Consider the following 17,432-nt stretch of genomic DNA (forward strand, 5'->3'; position numbering starts at 1 on the left):
GACTAGAAGACTTTTCTCCCATTAAAGTGACTCAGGGAGTGAAAATGAGTCCAATTGCAAGCCAAACACAAAAAGAGAGAGGTGGGTAGAGTTGGGGAAGAGTCAATCAGACTCTCTCTTACCCTGAAAATCACTTCCTAATTCAACTTGACTTTCTCTTACCCTGAAAGGAGACTTTTGTGTGTTTTTGGCAGGAGTTGTAAACAAATCTCATCCAAGATTTCAGGCCCCCCAGGGCAGCCTCTTCCTCTATGGGGCCAGCCCCTGCTGGGAACACTTTTCCTGGTCCAACACCCACTAAATGGGATCTGCAAACACTAGCTCCTCCTGTGGGTCTCCCACCCCAAGGAGTGGTAGTGCTCCCTGCTGCTGCTCATCTTGGGGAATTCTCTCCATCCTGAGTTGGGGCTGTCAGCTTTTCCATTCTCTGTGTTACCAGTTCTATGAACCAAGTTCCCTTCTGTTTGAAAGACACAGAATGGCTTCTTTTTTTCCCCTGGAATATACTCTTATTGATCTAATCAATTGAAGCAATTTTTGAGTTTTCTAAAGATAGGACCTCTTGTCACTTTGTTTTGAAGATGTTTTTCAGTGCATAAAGCTGAGAATATTGACTTCAGTCTGTTTGGATATACTTACCTACCTAGTCATATCTTCATTTAATATCTGTGTACCACTTTATGGATTTCACAAACATGGACATTGAGAAATTGATTTTTCAATGGTATATTTTAAGCTCTTAGCAAATAATGTTTTACTCTGCCTCCTTTTATGTCATCAAATGTCTAAGACCACCTAGAGGTATAGTTTTTGGTATTTCATGTGACTTCTTGAACCTCAATTTTTATGTCTATGAAGGAAGAAATTCACATTTGATAGGTCATTTAAAAACTTATCCTTAATACTCTCTTTAGTTTTTCAATAAAAACCTGAACCTCAGCACATGAAAGAGGGACACTCTAAACATACCTCTTTGACCTTCAGATGAACTCCCCTTGCTTTTGACAGTGGCCTGAGTCACCACTTGCCTACTCTGGTACACAAATGGGTCAGAGTACTCAGATTCAGCTCTGACAGCTTTTGATTCTTATGCTTCCTGAAGGAATCAAGTGAATGTGACTGTTTTGGTAGATTTTTATTTCTCAGTCTTAAAAGTAGCAAAAAGTTTTTTCCTGATATTATATCTTCTTAATTAGCTATACTGATATCTTAGTCTGTTTGTGCTGTCATAACAGAATACCTTAGACTTGAAAAATTACAGATAATAGAAATTCATATCTCCCCATTCTGAAGCCTGGGAAGTCCAGGATCATGGTGACAGCAGACTTAGTGTCTGGTGAGTGCTGCTCTCTGCTTCAAGGATGGGTCATTACATAGTGGAAGAATGCAGGGCAAAAGGAACAAATAGTCTCCCTCAGGACCCTTATAAGGGCAAGAATATCATTCATGAGATTAAGGCTGATCACCCACTAAAGATCCTACCTCTTAATATTGTTGTACTGGGGATTCAACATGAATTTGGGAGGGGCACAAATTTCTGAACCATAGCAACTGTGAAGGATAAACCTTGGAATAGCTAAGGTTTTATTAGAAAAAGTGCCAACAGAAAAGTATCTTATTAAAAATAACAAAATTGTATTGATACTCCTCAGAAGCTCTTCAATTCCTAAGTACAATACCCATAGATGTTGTCAGAGCCTGCCTGACTGCCTGGCCACAGCTCCACTCCTCAGGCTCAAGGAGTTTCTTGGCCTCATCTGCTCTGCTAGAGACCCTGGAGCAGTTCTGTCCTCCATGGGACTTGCAGGTGCTCTTGCTCAAGACTGCCATGACTCAGATGCAAGTCATCGTTGCTGGTGCTCTGACTTTGCTACAAGTTCAGTAGTGTCCATGATGCCAACCTCCCATTAGCCTAAATCTTGAGATAAAATCCACCTTGTTTCTCTGTACCAGTTCCCCAATCCTGAAGACCTAGTGAGAGTCCCAGCTTCACTGGGCCTGCCTTGCCAATTCTTCCTTGCTGATGTTCCATTGGCACTTTCCATCCCAGGATAGGGAACTATTTTCTGCTCAAAGGCCTCTTTGCTACTGATTTCCCCCATCAAAATCTCAAAATATGAGCCATTTTAGAACCTGAAAGGACATGCCATTAGATCTTGCTGACCACCCACCCCTTTTGGACTTCTGTATTAAATCAATCAGTGGTCTGCTATCATTTTGAGAACTATGGCTAACCTGGTAGTCTAGGCATCCTTTCTCTCTCTCCAAAGGCAACCTTTCTCTGCACCATCAGCAACTGGATTAAATCCTGCTCCACCGTGGTCCCTATGGTTCTACCTTGGCTAAGCCTCCCTTGCCTAATCTGGGTCTGTAGCTGTTATCTGTTACGTATGGACTTTTGGCCCTATCACAAAATACAAATTCCTTTCCTGTTCTAAGTGATCTGGTTTCCCTCTCCCACCTGCCATTCTTCCATCAAAGTCCTAATTGTTCCATGTGAGGTGCTAGGGATATAAAGATTAATAAATAAATGTCCCTTTGGAACTCACAATCTAATGGACAAGAGATTGCAGACGACAGTTGTGATGCATTATGAGAAAGGAAGGTTGCTCTCAGTGCACAGGAGAAAGAAGTGCAAACTCTGAGGGTGGTTGATAGTGGTGAGAAAAACCGTAGTGCTGGGAGTCTGGAGCTGAGCCTTGAAGGAGAAGTGGAAGCTCATAACTGGGGATCTGGGATGGAAATGCAAGCAGAGGATTCCAGATACATTTGAAGAGGCCAAGCAAGTGGGTGTGGCTATAGCACCAAAGAGAAACTGAAAAGGTAGAAGATGAAGGGCTTGCCCATCAGGCCAAGGAATTTGGGTTATATTGTTCAGTAACTAGCACTGTGGGAGAGTTTAAAGTAAAGGGTTATTACAATCAAATTTGCTTTTTAGGAAACTCTTCAGAGGTAGGATAGAAGGAGGTGAGACTAGAGGTAGGAAAATCAGTAGAGAAGCTCTAATGCAGTAGTCAAGGTAAGAAATGATAACTGCTTAAACTAAGGTAAAACAGTGGAGATGGGCTGGACGGGAGCAGGTTTGAAAAGTGTTATCAGAAGAATGGACAAGACTGGTGATCAGTTGGAAGGAGAAGCAGAGAGAGAGGGAGCTATTGAGGATAACTTCTAGAAAACTGAGAGCTACAGAGGATAATTCCCAGGGCTCTGCTTTGGAAGCTGAAAAAGAACGGGGATACTATTCCCTAAAGTGGGAAATGTGGGAGGATGTGATGCTGGGAGAAAAGGGTGAGATTTGATTTGGACCTGTTATGTGAGAAGTACGTGAGGAATGCCAAGTGGAGATGTTCCATCGGCAGTCCACAGCCTGGAAATCACATCCAGCTCGAGAAAGACTTCTTGGCTTGAGATTGATTTGGAAACCATAAATATATACTGAATGACCATAAATTCTGAGAACATAGATACTATTTTGTCATGTGTTATAACACGGTATCAGTAAATCATTTCTTATGCATTCACCCATGTTTCCAGACTTTATGACCATCCTTTAGAAATTGGCTGGAGTCAGAGTACAGGTCAGCCAGATAGAATGTTTAAAGGAAGAAGAAAAAGGTATTGGATATGGAGTCTTGGGAGCTACAATATTTATAGGGCAAAGGAGATGGAGAAGAAGCACTGGGAGTGGGGCGAGATTTAAAGCACAGAGAAGGCTCAAAGGGAGAGCCATAGGTTCAGTAAGACAGAGGGGAAGGTGATGAGGATGAATAAGGATGTGCAGACATCACCCTGACTTGCTATGGAAACTTCTTCAAATTTCCCCCCAGTGGTCAAAAGTATGCTTCCTCTAGAACAGTGATTCTTAACTTTAAAGGATAACAATCTCTTTTGAGAACCTGGTGGAAACCAAGGACCTTCTTCCCCACAGGAATCTAGGAATGGAATGCAGCATATGGGGGTCAAAGACAGAAGGATCCCAGGTACAGTCTCTTGGTATTGTGTGGCAAATTTATTTCTGTAACTACTTCTAAACAATTACAGGGAGGCCTTAGTTTTCTTGCACTTTAGAATCTAAAACAGGGCTTTATTTTCTTATGAGACAGCTTAAGAATCAATGCTGTGCAACAGAGCTATGTCTTTAAGTTCATCAAAGTCCAGAAAATTTTTTTCCCCATTAGAGGGATTTCTTTTTCTTGCCCTTTTTCCTTTTTTCCCTTTCTCAAAGCTTTTCAGTTTTTTTTTTCTCAGTTAAACTTGACTTTAACTTAATTTGCATTGTGGTTGTTGACTGTTGTTACCATAAATTGATCCAGCTTATAAGATTCAACCACAGTTTTCAGAAAAATATAAGGATCATATTCCTTCCAGAGAATATTTTGAAATACATTTTTCTCCAATGGATATATCCTATTCTCTTTCTATTTCTTTTTTTTCCCCATTCAATACTAATGTCTGTGTCTTTTAAATATTAATTTGGGCCTCCTTCACACTGGACTTCCCTTTTTCATCCCTTTCCTCATTTGGAATTGCCTCTGGGTTTCCCTGGAAGGTTTGTTTTCATAACTGAGGGCATCTTCTAGGATCCGGCCTTGGCTCCCTGCTCTTGTTTATTTTTTGCTAACTCCTTTTCATTCAGTTGATTCTAACAGATATTTATTGCATGTGGACTATATATGGTGCACTTATTCATTCTCATAACTTCAGGAATCCTCTCTCTTGTGAGGATTTATACCTTTAAATTATGCCTCCAGCTCTGACATGGTACAATTACCCAATTCCCACAGTTGTCAACCATGTCATTTTGAGGAATATAGCTCTTCTTCCCCTTCTAACTGGCTCGCTCAGAATTTGATTCCTCCCTGCTAATCAGGGTTCTCATCAGTGTTCAGTTTCTTGGCTTAGAAGTCTGAGATTTCTTCAGTCTTCAATGATCTGAAGTAAAAAGCAAAACAGAATACAAATCCTCAACTAAACTCTGCTGAAAACTCTATAGCCTTGCTAGGTTTGCAAATAAAGATACTGCTTTCAAACTGATTGATCATCATTTTCCCTTGTGCCTACAATTCACCCTTTAATCCTGCTCCTGTTCTTTCTTCTAGTATTTTCTTTAGTTTCTTTTCTTCTTATTTTCTTCATTTTGTTTCTTGTATTAGGTTATTCTATATCATGATTCTGGCTGTTGGATCTCAAATTGTTCTGCCTATATGCTTTTGTTTAAAAATATTATATTTTAAACTGTCCTCAGTAAATGGTAATTTTCCTGTTTTTGCACATATTTTACTTATAGATTATTAATGCCATGCATTGAAATTCTGTAGTTAATACCTGGATTTTTAAAAACTAACTGCTCTTCAATATCATCTGGTTAAACATGGACAATTTTAGATAAAATGTCTAAAATACCTTTTAGACCAAATTAAAAATGTCAGCAATATCTACTCATACTAAATGTTAGAAGTTTTTCACCACAATTGAATTTTTCTTCTTTGGTTTTATGATTCTCTCTCTTGAAATATGACAAAGTTGAGATCAGAATTATACTCAACCTTCTCCACCAAACTGAGATACTCTGGCAGGAGAGGTACATGCTGTCAAGGTCCTGATGAGCACAATGCAGGCTTGGGAGCCTAAAGTTGGGCAGCCTAGGGAAATGGGATAAATGTCGAGTTGAGTATGGTTACATCAGTTCATTTGGTTTTTGGATTTTCACTAAAATTTTTTTCCATGAGAGTATTTATCATAATAAACATATGTTTTTAATGTATCAATCAGGAGGGTGTGTGGTCTTGTTTGTTCTTGATTAAAAAGCTTATGTCAAATAAGAATTATTCAAAGTTGCAGTAATAATTGGAGCAATAAGATGGTAAGGGGTAATTAAAGGATGCGGCTTTCTTTTAGAAACAAAAATGAATCTGGTGACCACATGTATTCTCCTCTTCTTCCTTAATGAGTGTGATGAAAGATGTCATCATCAGAAATTATGGAGATTGGAGACACACCAACTACATGCTAATGTGTCAGACTCAAGCCCAGATTCTCCCTCTGCTTGCACTCGGGAACATGCTTCTCATAACACTGTCACCTGTCTGAACACGTATATTTCACACCTCCTCATACCACGGTGATGTCTGGGCACAGAGGACCTGCTGATGCCTGTGTCATCCTCCCATCTTCACACACATGTTCAATGGGAAGGATAGGTGCTTACTATTCCCACGTTGAGCTTAGACTACAAACCATAAATTGCTCAGGTTATTGCTCTTGAATAAGAGCTGTTTAAAGACTTGCTATTTTGGCTGGTTTGACTTGGACAACTCAGACCAGTCGAGAAGGAGAAATTGTCCCTGGGACAAACTATTTTTACTTTCCAGTATTGTTTTATTCATTTTGCAAAATTCTTAATGGGAATATCCAAGAAAAACATCCAATGCTTTTGATCAGTACTGAACAACTTGACCCAATATCTTTGTCTTTTGAGGATTGTCCAAAAGGATCATTAGAACACATTTAAATATCTCCTTCTCTGTATCATGCCTTATTGGTCAATTCCCATTGGCTTAGCTTTTGTACCTTTGAATATTACTGTCTATATGGATTAACAGTAATGAACACAGTGATGTGGTGATAATGACAGGCTTCTACTTAGAATTTGGTTAAATTCAATTGCACTTGACAAGTAGTGTGCTTGGATCTCTAGCTTAAGGAAAATAGGAAGAAGGAATGTGATATATATCATCATCTCAATCATTGCAAAAATGGGTTGTATTAAGAAAGCAAATAACTCATGAGAAAGATAATTCATACTGTATATATCGTATGGGGAAAATGCTGTAAGCACAGAAGGAGTGCATTATAAGCAGTAACTCTGCAGTCTTTCTAGGAGTCTTACAGGAAAGGTTAATGGTATACCACCACTGCACAGATGAGGAAAGAGCGAAACATTTAGTCCCCACTTCAGAACAGAATGCTTTGCTCTGACCACTTGCATATGAGGCTAAGTTACATTTCTTATTAATTATTCTTCAAAGTGACTACAGAACACCTTTAAGCATAGCAAATTTATTTTACTTAAAAATCTCATTTATGAATTAATTGAGAGTAGCATATGCATTTACTGGGATGTCTCAAGGTTAATTATCTACTCTGGTGGGAATAAATTAGGCTATTCTTTTAAAAATATATACCTAGCATTTGCACTGCATTTTATTTTGAAGAGCTGAACAAACATCTATTATCCCATTTAAAGCAGAGAAATAGGCATTCCCTTTGGACAGTCTGGGAAGCCTCACTGTTTTGTTTTTTTTTTTTTTTTTGGTACTGGGGATTTAACTCAGGGACACTTGACCACTGAGCCTCATCCCCTGCCCTATTTTGTATTTTATTTAGAGACAGGGTCTCACTCAATTGCTTAGCACCTCGTTTTTGCTGAGGCTGGCTTTGAACTCATGCTCCTCCTGCCTCGTTCTCCCAAGCCGCTGGGATTACAGGCATGCGCCACCACACCTGGAAAGGCTCACATTTAAAGAAACTAGATTTCAAAATAATAGGGACACATTGGAGAAATGGTTAATCAATATTTTGAGATCACAACACAAAAATCAGAAACAAAGGCTAGAATTGAGCAGAGAGGTTAGAAGCGAAGGGATTGTTGCTGTAGTTCTTGGGTCTTTCATTCATCCTGGGATTATCCTTCTACTTCAGCCTCCGTAAATTCTCCTGCCTCAAGACCCGTTCCAAATGTTACTTGCAGTGTGACCTCTCCTCAAGTTCTTTAGGCCTGGTGTTCCTCTAGGCCATGTCTCATGGACTTCGCCAGCTCTAGATGGCAGCATCTTTCTCTCTCTAGGTAAGTACAAGGTGGGTTTTTTGTTTATTTGTTTTGTTTATTGTTTTGTACCAGGGATTGAACCTAGGGATGCTTAACCACTGAGCTACTTCCCCAGCTTTTTATTTTTATTTTAAAATTTTGAGACAGGGTCTCACTAAGTTGCAGCACAAGCAGTTTTACAGCACATATTCTTTACTTACAAGCAGCATTCATGTTTGAAAGGTTGCTGAATGATACATGCAACTGAAGATCAATAGCAAGTTGAACTTGATGGGGAGAAAAACAAAGTATAACGACTGAAGAGGATGACACCTGTTTCACCATCTCCCACCCATTCCCTGCAGGCCCAGCCCTCAAGGTGAAATAAGGCTGTAGGTAATCAGTTAGACTGTCCCAACCCCAAGACACCAGGAGATGACTGTGTCATTCAAGAAAACCAGCTAGTTGGTACAGGTGAAGAAAAATGGTTGGTGAATAACATTACTGACCTTACACTGCAACAGATCTCTCGTACCCCACAACTTCTTAAGTCCATGTGCTTAGTCTTACATATTTACTTAAACCCTCAAATCTCTCCTTTATTTGTTCTTTAGGATGTTCTTAGTGGGAATTTAAGACCGTGTTCTAAGACTATAGTTGTTGACTTTCTCAAAAATTCATTCAATCATTGTACTCTTTTGAATAAAGAACAAGCTGACCATTCTCTTAAATGCATGAAGGTGAAGGATGAAATGTCATTCTACTGCAGTGCTAGAGTGATGGAGCTCAGATTCTATTGGCTGACAGATCTGGATATGAATTCAGGCTCTGTCTGATTAAAGAGTCTTGGACAAGCTACTTAAACTTTCCGAGCTCAGTTTTTCTAGTTGTAAAATGGAGATACACTACTTTGCAGAGATAAAGGAAATCATATACATCAGTGTCTGGAAAATAGTACAGAGAAACCATAGTTAGTATTACAGCAACACCAACAACAAAAATTATAATGGCTGATACTTAAAGAGTGCTTGCTGTATTCTGGGTGCTCTTCTAAAAGCTTCTCATGTTTTATCTTATTTAATCCTCACAATAACTTTATGGGGTGACAGTTGACTCCATTTTATAGGTAAGGCATGAAGAATTAAAATAATGTGTCCTGCAGTTATTTATCTATCCATCATGAAATAAGAGTATCAAGAAACTTATACTGCATTGATTCTGAACATCTACATTCGAAGCAGTGTAATTAGACATTTTAGGAAATGGTGCCCATTAACGATGTTGGGAAACTCAAGATTATCAGTTCGTTTTCAACAATTTTTAGCATACACCCTTTGTGCAGACTGATATTTTAACATTTGTAATGTTTCAACTTACATTGTCATATTCTTTGGGCAAACCATCTCTTTCTAAGAAGTATACCACTCATCTTTGCAAAACCTAACAATATTTGAAGCTAATTGTTATTAAAGAGTTTGTTTTGAAATTTGAAGAGACAAATAGGGTAACTACTGGTTGATATTACAATTTGAAAATGAATTTAGACTTCTGTCCACTATTATATACAAATACTACTTATGCATAAGGAAGGACCTATGCTCTTACCTGATTCTTTTGTTACTTAAAAAGAACAATAATCCTAGAAGTAAATTAATCAGGGTATTACGTAGTTGCATTTGTTTTTGTACTTTATTTTCTGTTGAGATACCAGAATTAAAAACATGTTTAAAAGTCAAACCATTCTACCTTAGGTGGGGAGCTACTTTAATTAGGTAATGGTCACAATTTCTTTCTGTTCTGTAAAATCAACTCATGACCTGACATTAAAAATTCTTTACCACAACCTTTAGATGGGTTAATATAACATTCAAGGTTTTGTAGTGACTAAGCACATAAATATATTGACTAAGGTAACAGAAAAGATTAATGAAAATCCAAAGGAAGACGTTTGTCTAAAAATACACTGTAAAGTTAGATATAACTCTGTAAAATTAATTAGTGGGCATAGAGAATTTTTATTATTAACAACATTCATATTTTTAACACATAAACCACTGGAAAAAAATCTCACTAGAAGTAAGGAAAATCAAAAGTTTATCTACTTTTCTTAAATATTCTGGGTAATATAAACAATGGAAATAGTAATATGATAATATTAATGAATAAGTTAACAAAATAGTGTTTCTGATATGTAGTGCATTGATCATTTGCAAAATTTGATCATTTCCTTATTTTGACAGATCAGAAGTTCAGTGATCTTATATGGGTTATTTCATTTATAATAATAATAGTTATTATTATTGCTGTTATGGTCTTGAAGCACTGGCTTAGAACTTACTTGACTCTTAATTACAAATGATTGAAGTGGAGGAGGTGTTGGCAAAGTCCCACATTCAAAAAGGTTCCATCCTACTCAAGTCTTAATAATGTTCAAATGAGTGGTTTAGCCTATTATGGTTATAAACCAACATAAAAATCAGAGTGCAATACTTTAATATAGAATATACAACATAAAGCTGAGGGAGGGCAGGGGATGTAACTCAGTTGGTAGAGTGCTTGCCTTGCATGCACAAGTCCCCAGAGTTCAATCCCCAGGGTCATCAGAAAAACAAAACAAAACAAACAAACAAACAAACAAAAAACTGAGGGAAAGGAGCTAAGAATAGGCATCATAAATTTGCCTTACAATAGAGTTTTGGATGTTAATTTGAGTCTTTGAGGAGGGGACTGACTCAGATGCAGGCTGGTAAAGTCAGGGAGGTATGAATAGACTGTAGTAGAACAATGAGGTGACCTAGCTACTCACACAGAGGGTTATGCTATAGAGAGCAGTAGAAAAGAAATTGAGGACCTGTGTGGGAAGGTGAGAAAGGAAGGAGGTGGGGCAGGCAGCTAGAATAGGTAATCAATTGATGTAAGACTTTAAATAATGCTATAGTTGACCTTAAGTGCAGTTCCTTTACATTCTGGAAGGGGATGGGCCTGTGATGAGAACTGTGTGTGAGGAAGATGATGCTTCTGGCATTGTTCAGGCTGTGCATTGTTCAGGATATGTGAAAATGTACAGCACACGTGTTACTACCGCCTCTCCCTCTCCCACTGCAGACATCAACAATCAATCAGGACTCTGTTCTCAGATGCAACTTCGGAGTCCTTCTCAAGATAATATTCTTGAATTTACTATTTGTTTGTCAGAGTTGTCAAAGGAGATGAAAACCTATTGTCACCTCAGATTCTCTTGTTAAAACACATAAGTTGTTAATGAGACATCATCCATGAATCCTCTTTACCACTCTAGACCTGTGAGTCCTTAAATAAACTTTTCCTCCTCTATAATTGTGCTGGTTGGGTCTTTTAGTCACAACAGCGAAAAAGCTGACTCAGACAGACATGTCAGTGCCTCCCTTAAATTTTTTTCCAAGCTTTGCCAACTTAGAAGATAACTTTACCAAATCCTGTGATTTTTGTTTCTCTTTAAATCGCTTGTTTACAATCATTAAATGTTCATTTATTAAAGCCTCAACACATTCCATGACTCTACAGAATTTATATTTATACCAAAACTGTGTTTCAGAGAAATTCAGAACTAAAGAGTGTGACGGCCTCTCTTTATGATTATGGCAGTCCTGCTGCTGGAGGACAAGGGATGATTTACACTGGCCTGCAGGACTGTGTGTATATATATGTGCATGTGTGTGAACCCATCTTTCACAAACCTGTGGACTCTGCCCAGGTATTGCTAATGGAAAATTCCTGATAAAATAATTTTCTAAATACCTTGACATGTATTTTAAATTATCAAAGAGAAAGGAAAAACTTGTAAGAGCACACAAAGGGCACCCCAAAACATGTACTTTATGCTAGTTAACTCTCTTTGTAGCCCATGTAAGACACAAAGATAATCATTTTGAGTCAAATCCGAATGTGCATATTTTAAGCCCTCCTGCTAGTTTGCATTATGATAGGTTTTCCAAGTAAAAGCAACATGGGGAAAGGATTGATCATACATACACTGTAGGCTTATAATTACAATATTTTCTGACAGAAGTTCAAGAGTATTTTTGAATGCCTCTGTTGCTATGGAACTTGTTTGTCCCAAGAGTTGATAAATAGGGTTAAGTAGAGTCAATCATTTCAGACTCTTACTGCATGAAATTCCAATGGCCTGGCATTACACAAAATAGTAAGATTTAAATAGTGATTGAACTTGAAGTTCAATAGATTCTGATCAACCAAGGTGTTGATCTATATTTTTTTTGCAGTTTTGTACTAGAAATATGAAATCACCCAATTTTAGACCTGGAGGGGTCTCAGGGGTGATCAACTGATCTCATTTTTCAGATATGCACACTGAGTGTCAGAGAGAAGGTGGGAGTTGTTTAAGTTCACTCAGTCAGTACAGGGTTGTTACGAGATTACTTGTCTTCCAGTTTATAGTTCTTTGTCTTTAGGAATTTATTTATTTTTGGTGCTTTAGTTTTTCCTCTTTATAAGGCTTACACTGGAGAATTCTGTGGTAATTGAAAGTTCCACCCGTGTCAATGGAACTCAACCTGAGCGAGAAAAAATAAGAGGTGGTGAAGCAACTTGTACTTATCACCTCTGTGGTGGGCTGTGTCACATGGGGGAAGAGAGTGCAGGGTCTCTGTGCCAAGATTGGAGCCAAGAAGTTTGGAGAAACCAGATAACTTTTCCTTGGAAGTTATCACAGCTCACTTAGAGTTTAGTCCCTTTTGTTATTTGACGTTGTTGATAAATGCTATCATTTCCTTTTTATGTGTGTTGTCCTATGTATGCAGCACAGTAGGGATGCCCATTGCACAGCCAAAAGAGCTGGCATGCAGGAAACTGAGGCCTCCCTTGACACCTCCAGAACAGGGTGATGGACTGGAGGGCTTGGGGGGCTGGGGCAGGGCAGAGCCTCAGAGGCACTATTTCGGTGCTGTCATTGTGATAATGTTTTTACCTGCCTATGTCCTCCCATTCATCTGGCAAACCCTGCTCATCCTTCAGGATGGACTGCTGGCGCCTCCTCTTCAAATCCTTCCCGCTGGTGACTCCTCTTCAAATCCTTCCCAAGATGAATCTTCTCCCTTCTCTCTCATTTCTGCTCTCAGAGGGATGTATTTAAAATGAAGTGTCAGTTTTGGATGGTTTCTGAGATCATTTCTGGTTTTTAACATTTTCTGGTTCTTTTCATTCTAAATCATTTGGGACACTTGACTTTGTACCCATACCAGGTTTTAGGATACAGAAATCATTGAAACAACTTGTGTCTGGCTCTTCAGACTAGTGGCCAGCCTGACACTGTGTTGGGAGGAGTTTTTCTGTCAAGGAATGACCACTGGGTCCTATGTGTCCAGAGTGGTTCCTGTTGACCAATCCATGCCAGCTGGGAGGACTCTCGTCACTGTCTCCACCAGCTGTGTTCCTTCGTCTTCTGTAAAGAGATGGACCACGAGGCTAGTGGCTCAGAGATATTCTTCTCTCTCCTTTTCTCCTTTATTTTCATGCATAAAACCTTTACCATTTTTCTTCTGCATCAGGGAATGTTTCCTTGGTCTCCAGTCCCCAGGCCTCCTTCTCCCCACACTTGCATACCCCCGACTCCCCTGCTATGGTTTGGATGTGAGGTGTCCCCCAACAGCTCACATGTGAGACAATGCAAGGAGGTTTGGAGGAGAAATGATTGAGTTACAGCCTTAACCCAATCAGTGAATAAATCACCTGATGGGATTAGCTGAGTGGTAACTGGAGGCGGTGGGGTGAGGCTGGAGGAAGGGGTTCATTGGGGGCATGGTATATATTTTATATCTGGAGAGTGGAGTCTCTCTCTCTGCTTCCTGATCAACGTGCGAGCTGCTTCCCTCGGCCACACTCTTCTGCTATGAGCCCCAAGGAATGGAGTCTGCTGTCTATGGATTGAGAGCTCTGAAATTGTGAGTTCCCAGATAAACTTTCATAGTTGTTCTGATCGGGTCCTTTAGTGAAAAAGCTGACTCACGTGCCCCCCTCCCCCGGGCATTTGAGGAATCTATAGTTAACTCTGCATTATAACAGTGAACTGGGGGATGGCTGGAGAGTGTTCAGTTTAATTATATGTCATCACCCCAACTACTCTTTATACCTTTCTCTCCTTTATTCTTTTCTTCTTGATACTTATGTTAAACTGACCACGGTATGTATTTTGTGTCTAAAAACTCCTTAACTCTTCACTTGTACTAGAATATCAACTCTAGGGGCTCTAAGGTTTTGTTTGTTGCTGCAGCTCAGTCTAGAAGAGTGCCTGGCACATAGTAGGTTTTCAATAAAAAGATGTTGATTGCATGAATCCTCAGTTTCCCTGAGCTCGTTATCTTGGGCCTGCCGTTTCACTCTGTGCCTCGGCCCAGGGTTACAGGGTAGGAAGGGAGGAGTGACAGAAAGAGGCAGAAACTCCAAGTAGATCCAAGGAAGAATTGATACAGAAGAATTTTGGGTTTTACTTCTTGATTGGAACTCAGTGAGTAGATTGTCTTGCTGAGACTCTCAGATTGGTGTAGCCCACTGCAGTTAGAAAATGGGGGCTGGCTGGGCACAGTGGCACAATCTCTTGTAATCCTAGCTGCTCAGGAGCACGTGACAAGGCATCACTAGTTCAAGGCCAGCTTGGGCAACTTAGGGAGACCCCATCTCAAAATGAAAAATAAAAAAACCTGGGTATGTAGCTCAGTGGTAGAGCATCTCAAAACAAAGAAGCTTCGAGAGAAGAACAGCTAGGATAAGGGGATTCTCCAAAGGCAGACAGACAATTATTGCTGGCATCTGAGACAAGGACAAGGGACTTCATCTCAGGATGCCAAGCTGGTTCCAAAGAACCATATGGGACCAGCTGCACCCCAGGTAATGATGAGCTACTTCACTTCATGGGGAAGGTTCAAACCTCATGGTTCTTTCTCCCAGGCTCCACAAAGCTATGCAACTTCTCCTGCACAGATACTACCCTGAGAGGAGGAGGAGGAAGGAAGAACTCCTGAGAAGAACTAAGCAGTCTTACCACAAACTTTGAACTTTTAATTGACTAAATAGTCAACCCACAAAGGACAGAATGAACTAAAAGGGACTGAGGTTGCTTTATTAGCAAATTAATTCTTTTCTTTTGAAGGCAAGATGAGATGCCTGGTGCATGACAAAGATAATGCCTTTTTAAAAGTATGTCTAAGCATAGCAACGACTTAACCTACCCTCCGTCATTCCCAAGTGATGTTTTAGGAAAAGATTTAATGAGTATAAAAAAGGATCAATGAGACTTGCACATTGTATGGGGAGATGGAGTTTCACAAAGACTTGGAAACTAAAATATCCTCTAGTCTTTTAGTGGGAATAGCGGATACCCTTGTCTCTGGGTGTTTTGAGGTGTCTATCTCCATCCTCTGCTCCCTTGCCTGGGAACCTTCTCTTTTTGCCTTCCCTGGTGTACACTCCATATGGGGCTGAGTTCCCAGAGCAGAGGGCTTTGGACATCTCTTGATGCAGATCTGCCGTTACTCACAGATAGACATTGCCCTCATTTGGGGACACTTCCGCTCTCTTTGATTTTACCATATTATAGTAACTATGTCATCCTAGCACCCCAAACCAAAATTCCTCTTTGTTGCTTTTTTGTTTTTTGGTAGTGAGAATTGAACCCAGGGGTACTTAACCACCGAGCCCCGTCCCCAGCCCTTTTTATTTTGAGACAGGGTCTCGCTAAGTTGCTTAGGGGTTCGCTAAATTAATGATGCTGGTCTTGAACTTGTGATCCTCCTTCCTCAGCCTCCTGAGTCACTGGAATTGCAGGCATGCCACTGTACTCAGCTCTTTGTTGCTTTGTGTAGGAAAACATGTGATTAAACCCTCAGCGGGTAAATTGAGAAGGCAACAAAATATTGTAAATACTATAGTCGAGGCAACAGAAGAGATAACTGGCCAGCACTGCACTTGAGCTAAATGGGGCCATGGGTCAAGGAGGTGGGGTAAAGGGTAGAGGAGGGTGAATGGCTTGGTGGAGTGAGGAAGGACTTTGAGGAACAAGTATGTGCTCTTTGAGGAGCAAGGATCTGCCCACATGTGGAGCCTTTTATGAGTCTTTCTGGTTCTGCTTGTTTGTTTGGTATAGAAATCATGAAAAGTGGCTGATTTACCTATCTGGATTAGAAGACGAAAAGATGATGCAAAACCAGAAGGAATTCTGCAGGTGGCCATGAGAAGATGAGGAACCCAGGAATTCACAGAAATCTTTGGGAGACCATGAGATTTTCTTCCTATGGTGGATGGGGCTTTCAAGATAGTGTTCCCTAGATTCTAGCCCCACATCTGGATTACATTAATGGAAAGTCGCAGCCAAGCCTAATATCTTTTCCTCCCCTCTCGTCCCATCTCAGGGAGCTCTTGTTTCCGAGGCATTTTAAGTTTTCATTCCTTAGGTGGAGCTAGCTGTTTTCTCTTCTCTTCAGAAAACATGGAGGAACGGAGGAGGGCCCACATTTTCTATTTGGGTTTCTCATTTCTAGGGTGGGGCCTCTGGCTGGTTTAAAGAATGTTACATGAGAAACAGAAACTTCTCAGCACAGGTCCATATCAAAATCACAATTTATTGATTTGGCAGTGAAGATATTATGTGTGCAAATATTGAAAGAATTCTTTAATTGAACGGTCCTGGAAGTGTGATTTTTTTTGATCTGGTCGTGCTTTCTTCATTAAATATATGCATTTGCCACACACCTGCATCAGCTGCTGGGCACCCAGATTATTGTAGATTTTCTCTGCAACCAAATGCAGTTGCCTCTGTGCTTCTGAAGTCAGTGGGTCAGATTCCACAGGCCTTTCACGGTGTCACTCTGCATTCAGTGGTTTTGAGAGCCACTGTGCTATATAAACTAAAGAAAATTTAGATCCCTTAGGAACAGAATAAACTTTTTTGGACTGCTCTAACTAAATGGTCCTGGGGTAGAGGCCAATCTCAGGCCTGGCTGGATCCAAGAGCTCAATTATGTTGTTAGGGCTGATCTTGCTCTGTCTCCTGGTCAGTCTGTCTTTAGGTGAAGGACAAGAGCGCTGCTAGAATTCAGACTCTTATCTGCACTGAAATGCTAGGGTGAAGACAATGTCTTTCTGATAGCTTTGGCAGGAAAATTTTGGGGAGGAATTTGATTGGCTTGGTTTCAAACTATTTTCCCATGCCTGAACCAATCATTGTGTCCAGGTCATGGAATAGTCGAACTGGCCGGTATGGGTCACACACCCAATCCAGCGGTTAGTGACGATGATTTGGGGAAATTGGTTTCCCAGAACAAGGATGATTCTGATGGCAGAGGGGGAGGAGCACTCTGGATAGACACAGTCTGCTGCTGCCCACAAACCACAGAAGAGAGAGAACCAGAAATGCTGTTTTGATAGACTGAGACAAGGGACCCAATTTGCTCCAGGGGAGATAAGCCTGTGCCCAGTGTTTGCAAGGGGAAACCATTAGAGATCTAACAACACAGTTGCTGACTACAGAAATTTATGGGGCTGATACATAACTACATAAGAAGTTAAATGCTAGTAAGGGCTCAGTCTTGAAAAATACACATTAAAGAGGCAAAGATGGAATTCACATGTGTTA

Source organism: Sciurus carolinensis, chromosome 2 (genome assembly GCF_902686445.1).
Source record: "Sciurus carolinensis chromosome 2, mSciCar1.2, whole genome shotgun sequence".
NCBI lineage: Eukaryota > Metazoa > Chordata > Mammalia > Rodentia > Sciuridae > Sciurus > Sciurus carolinensis.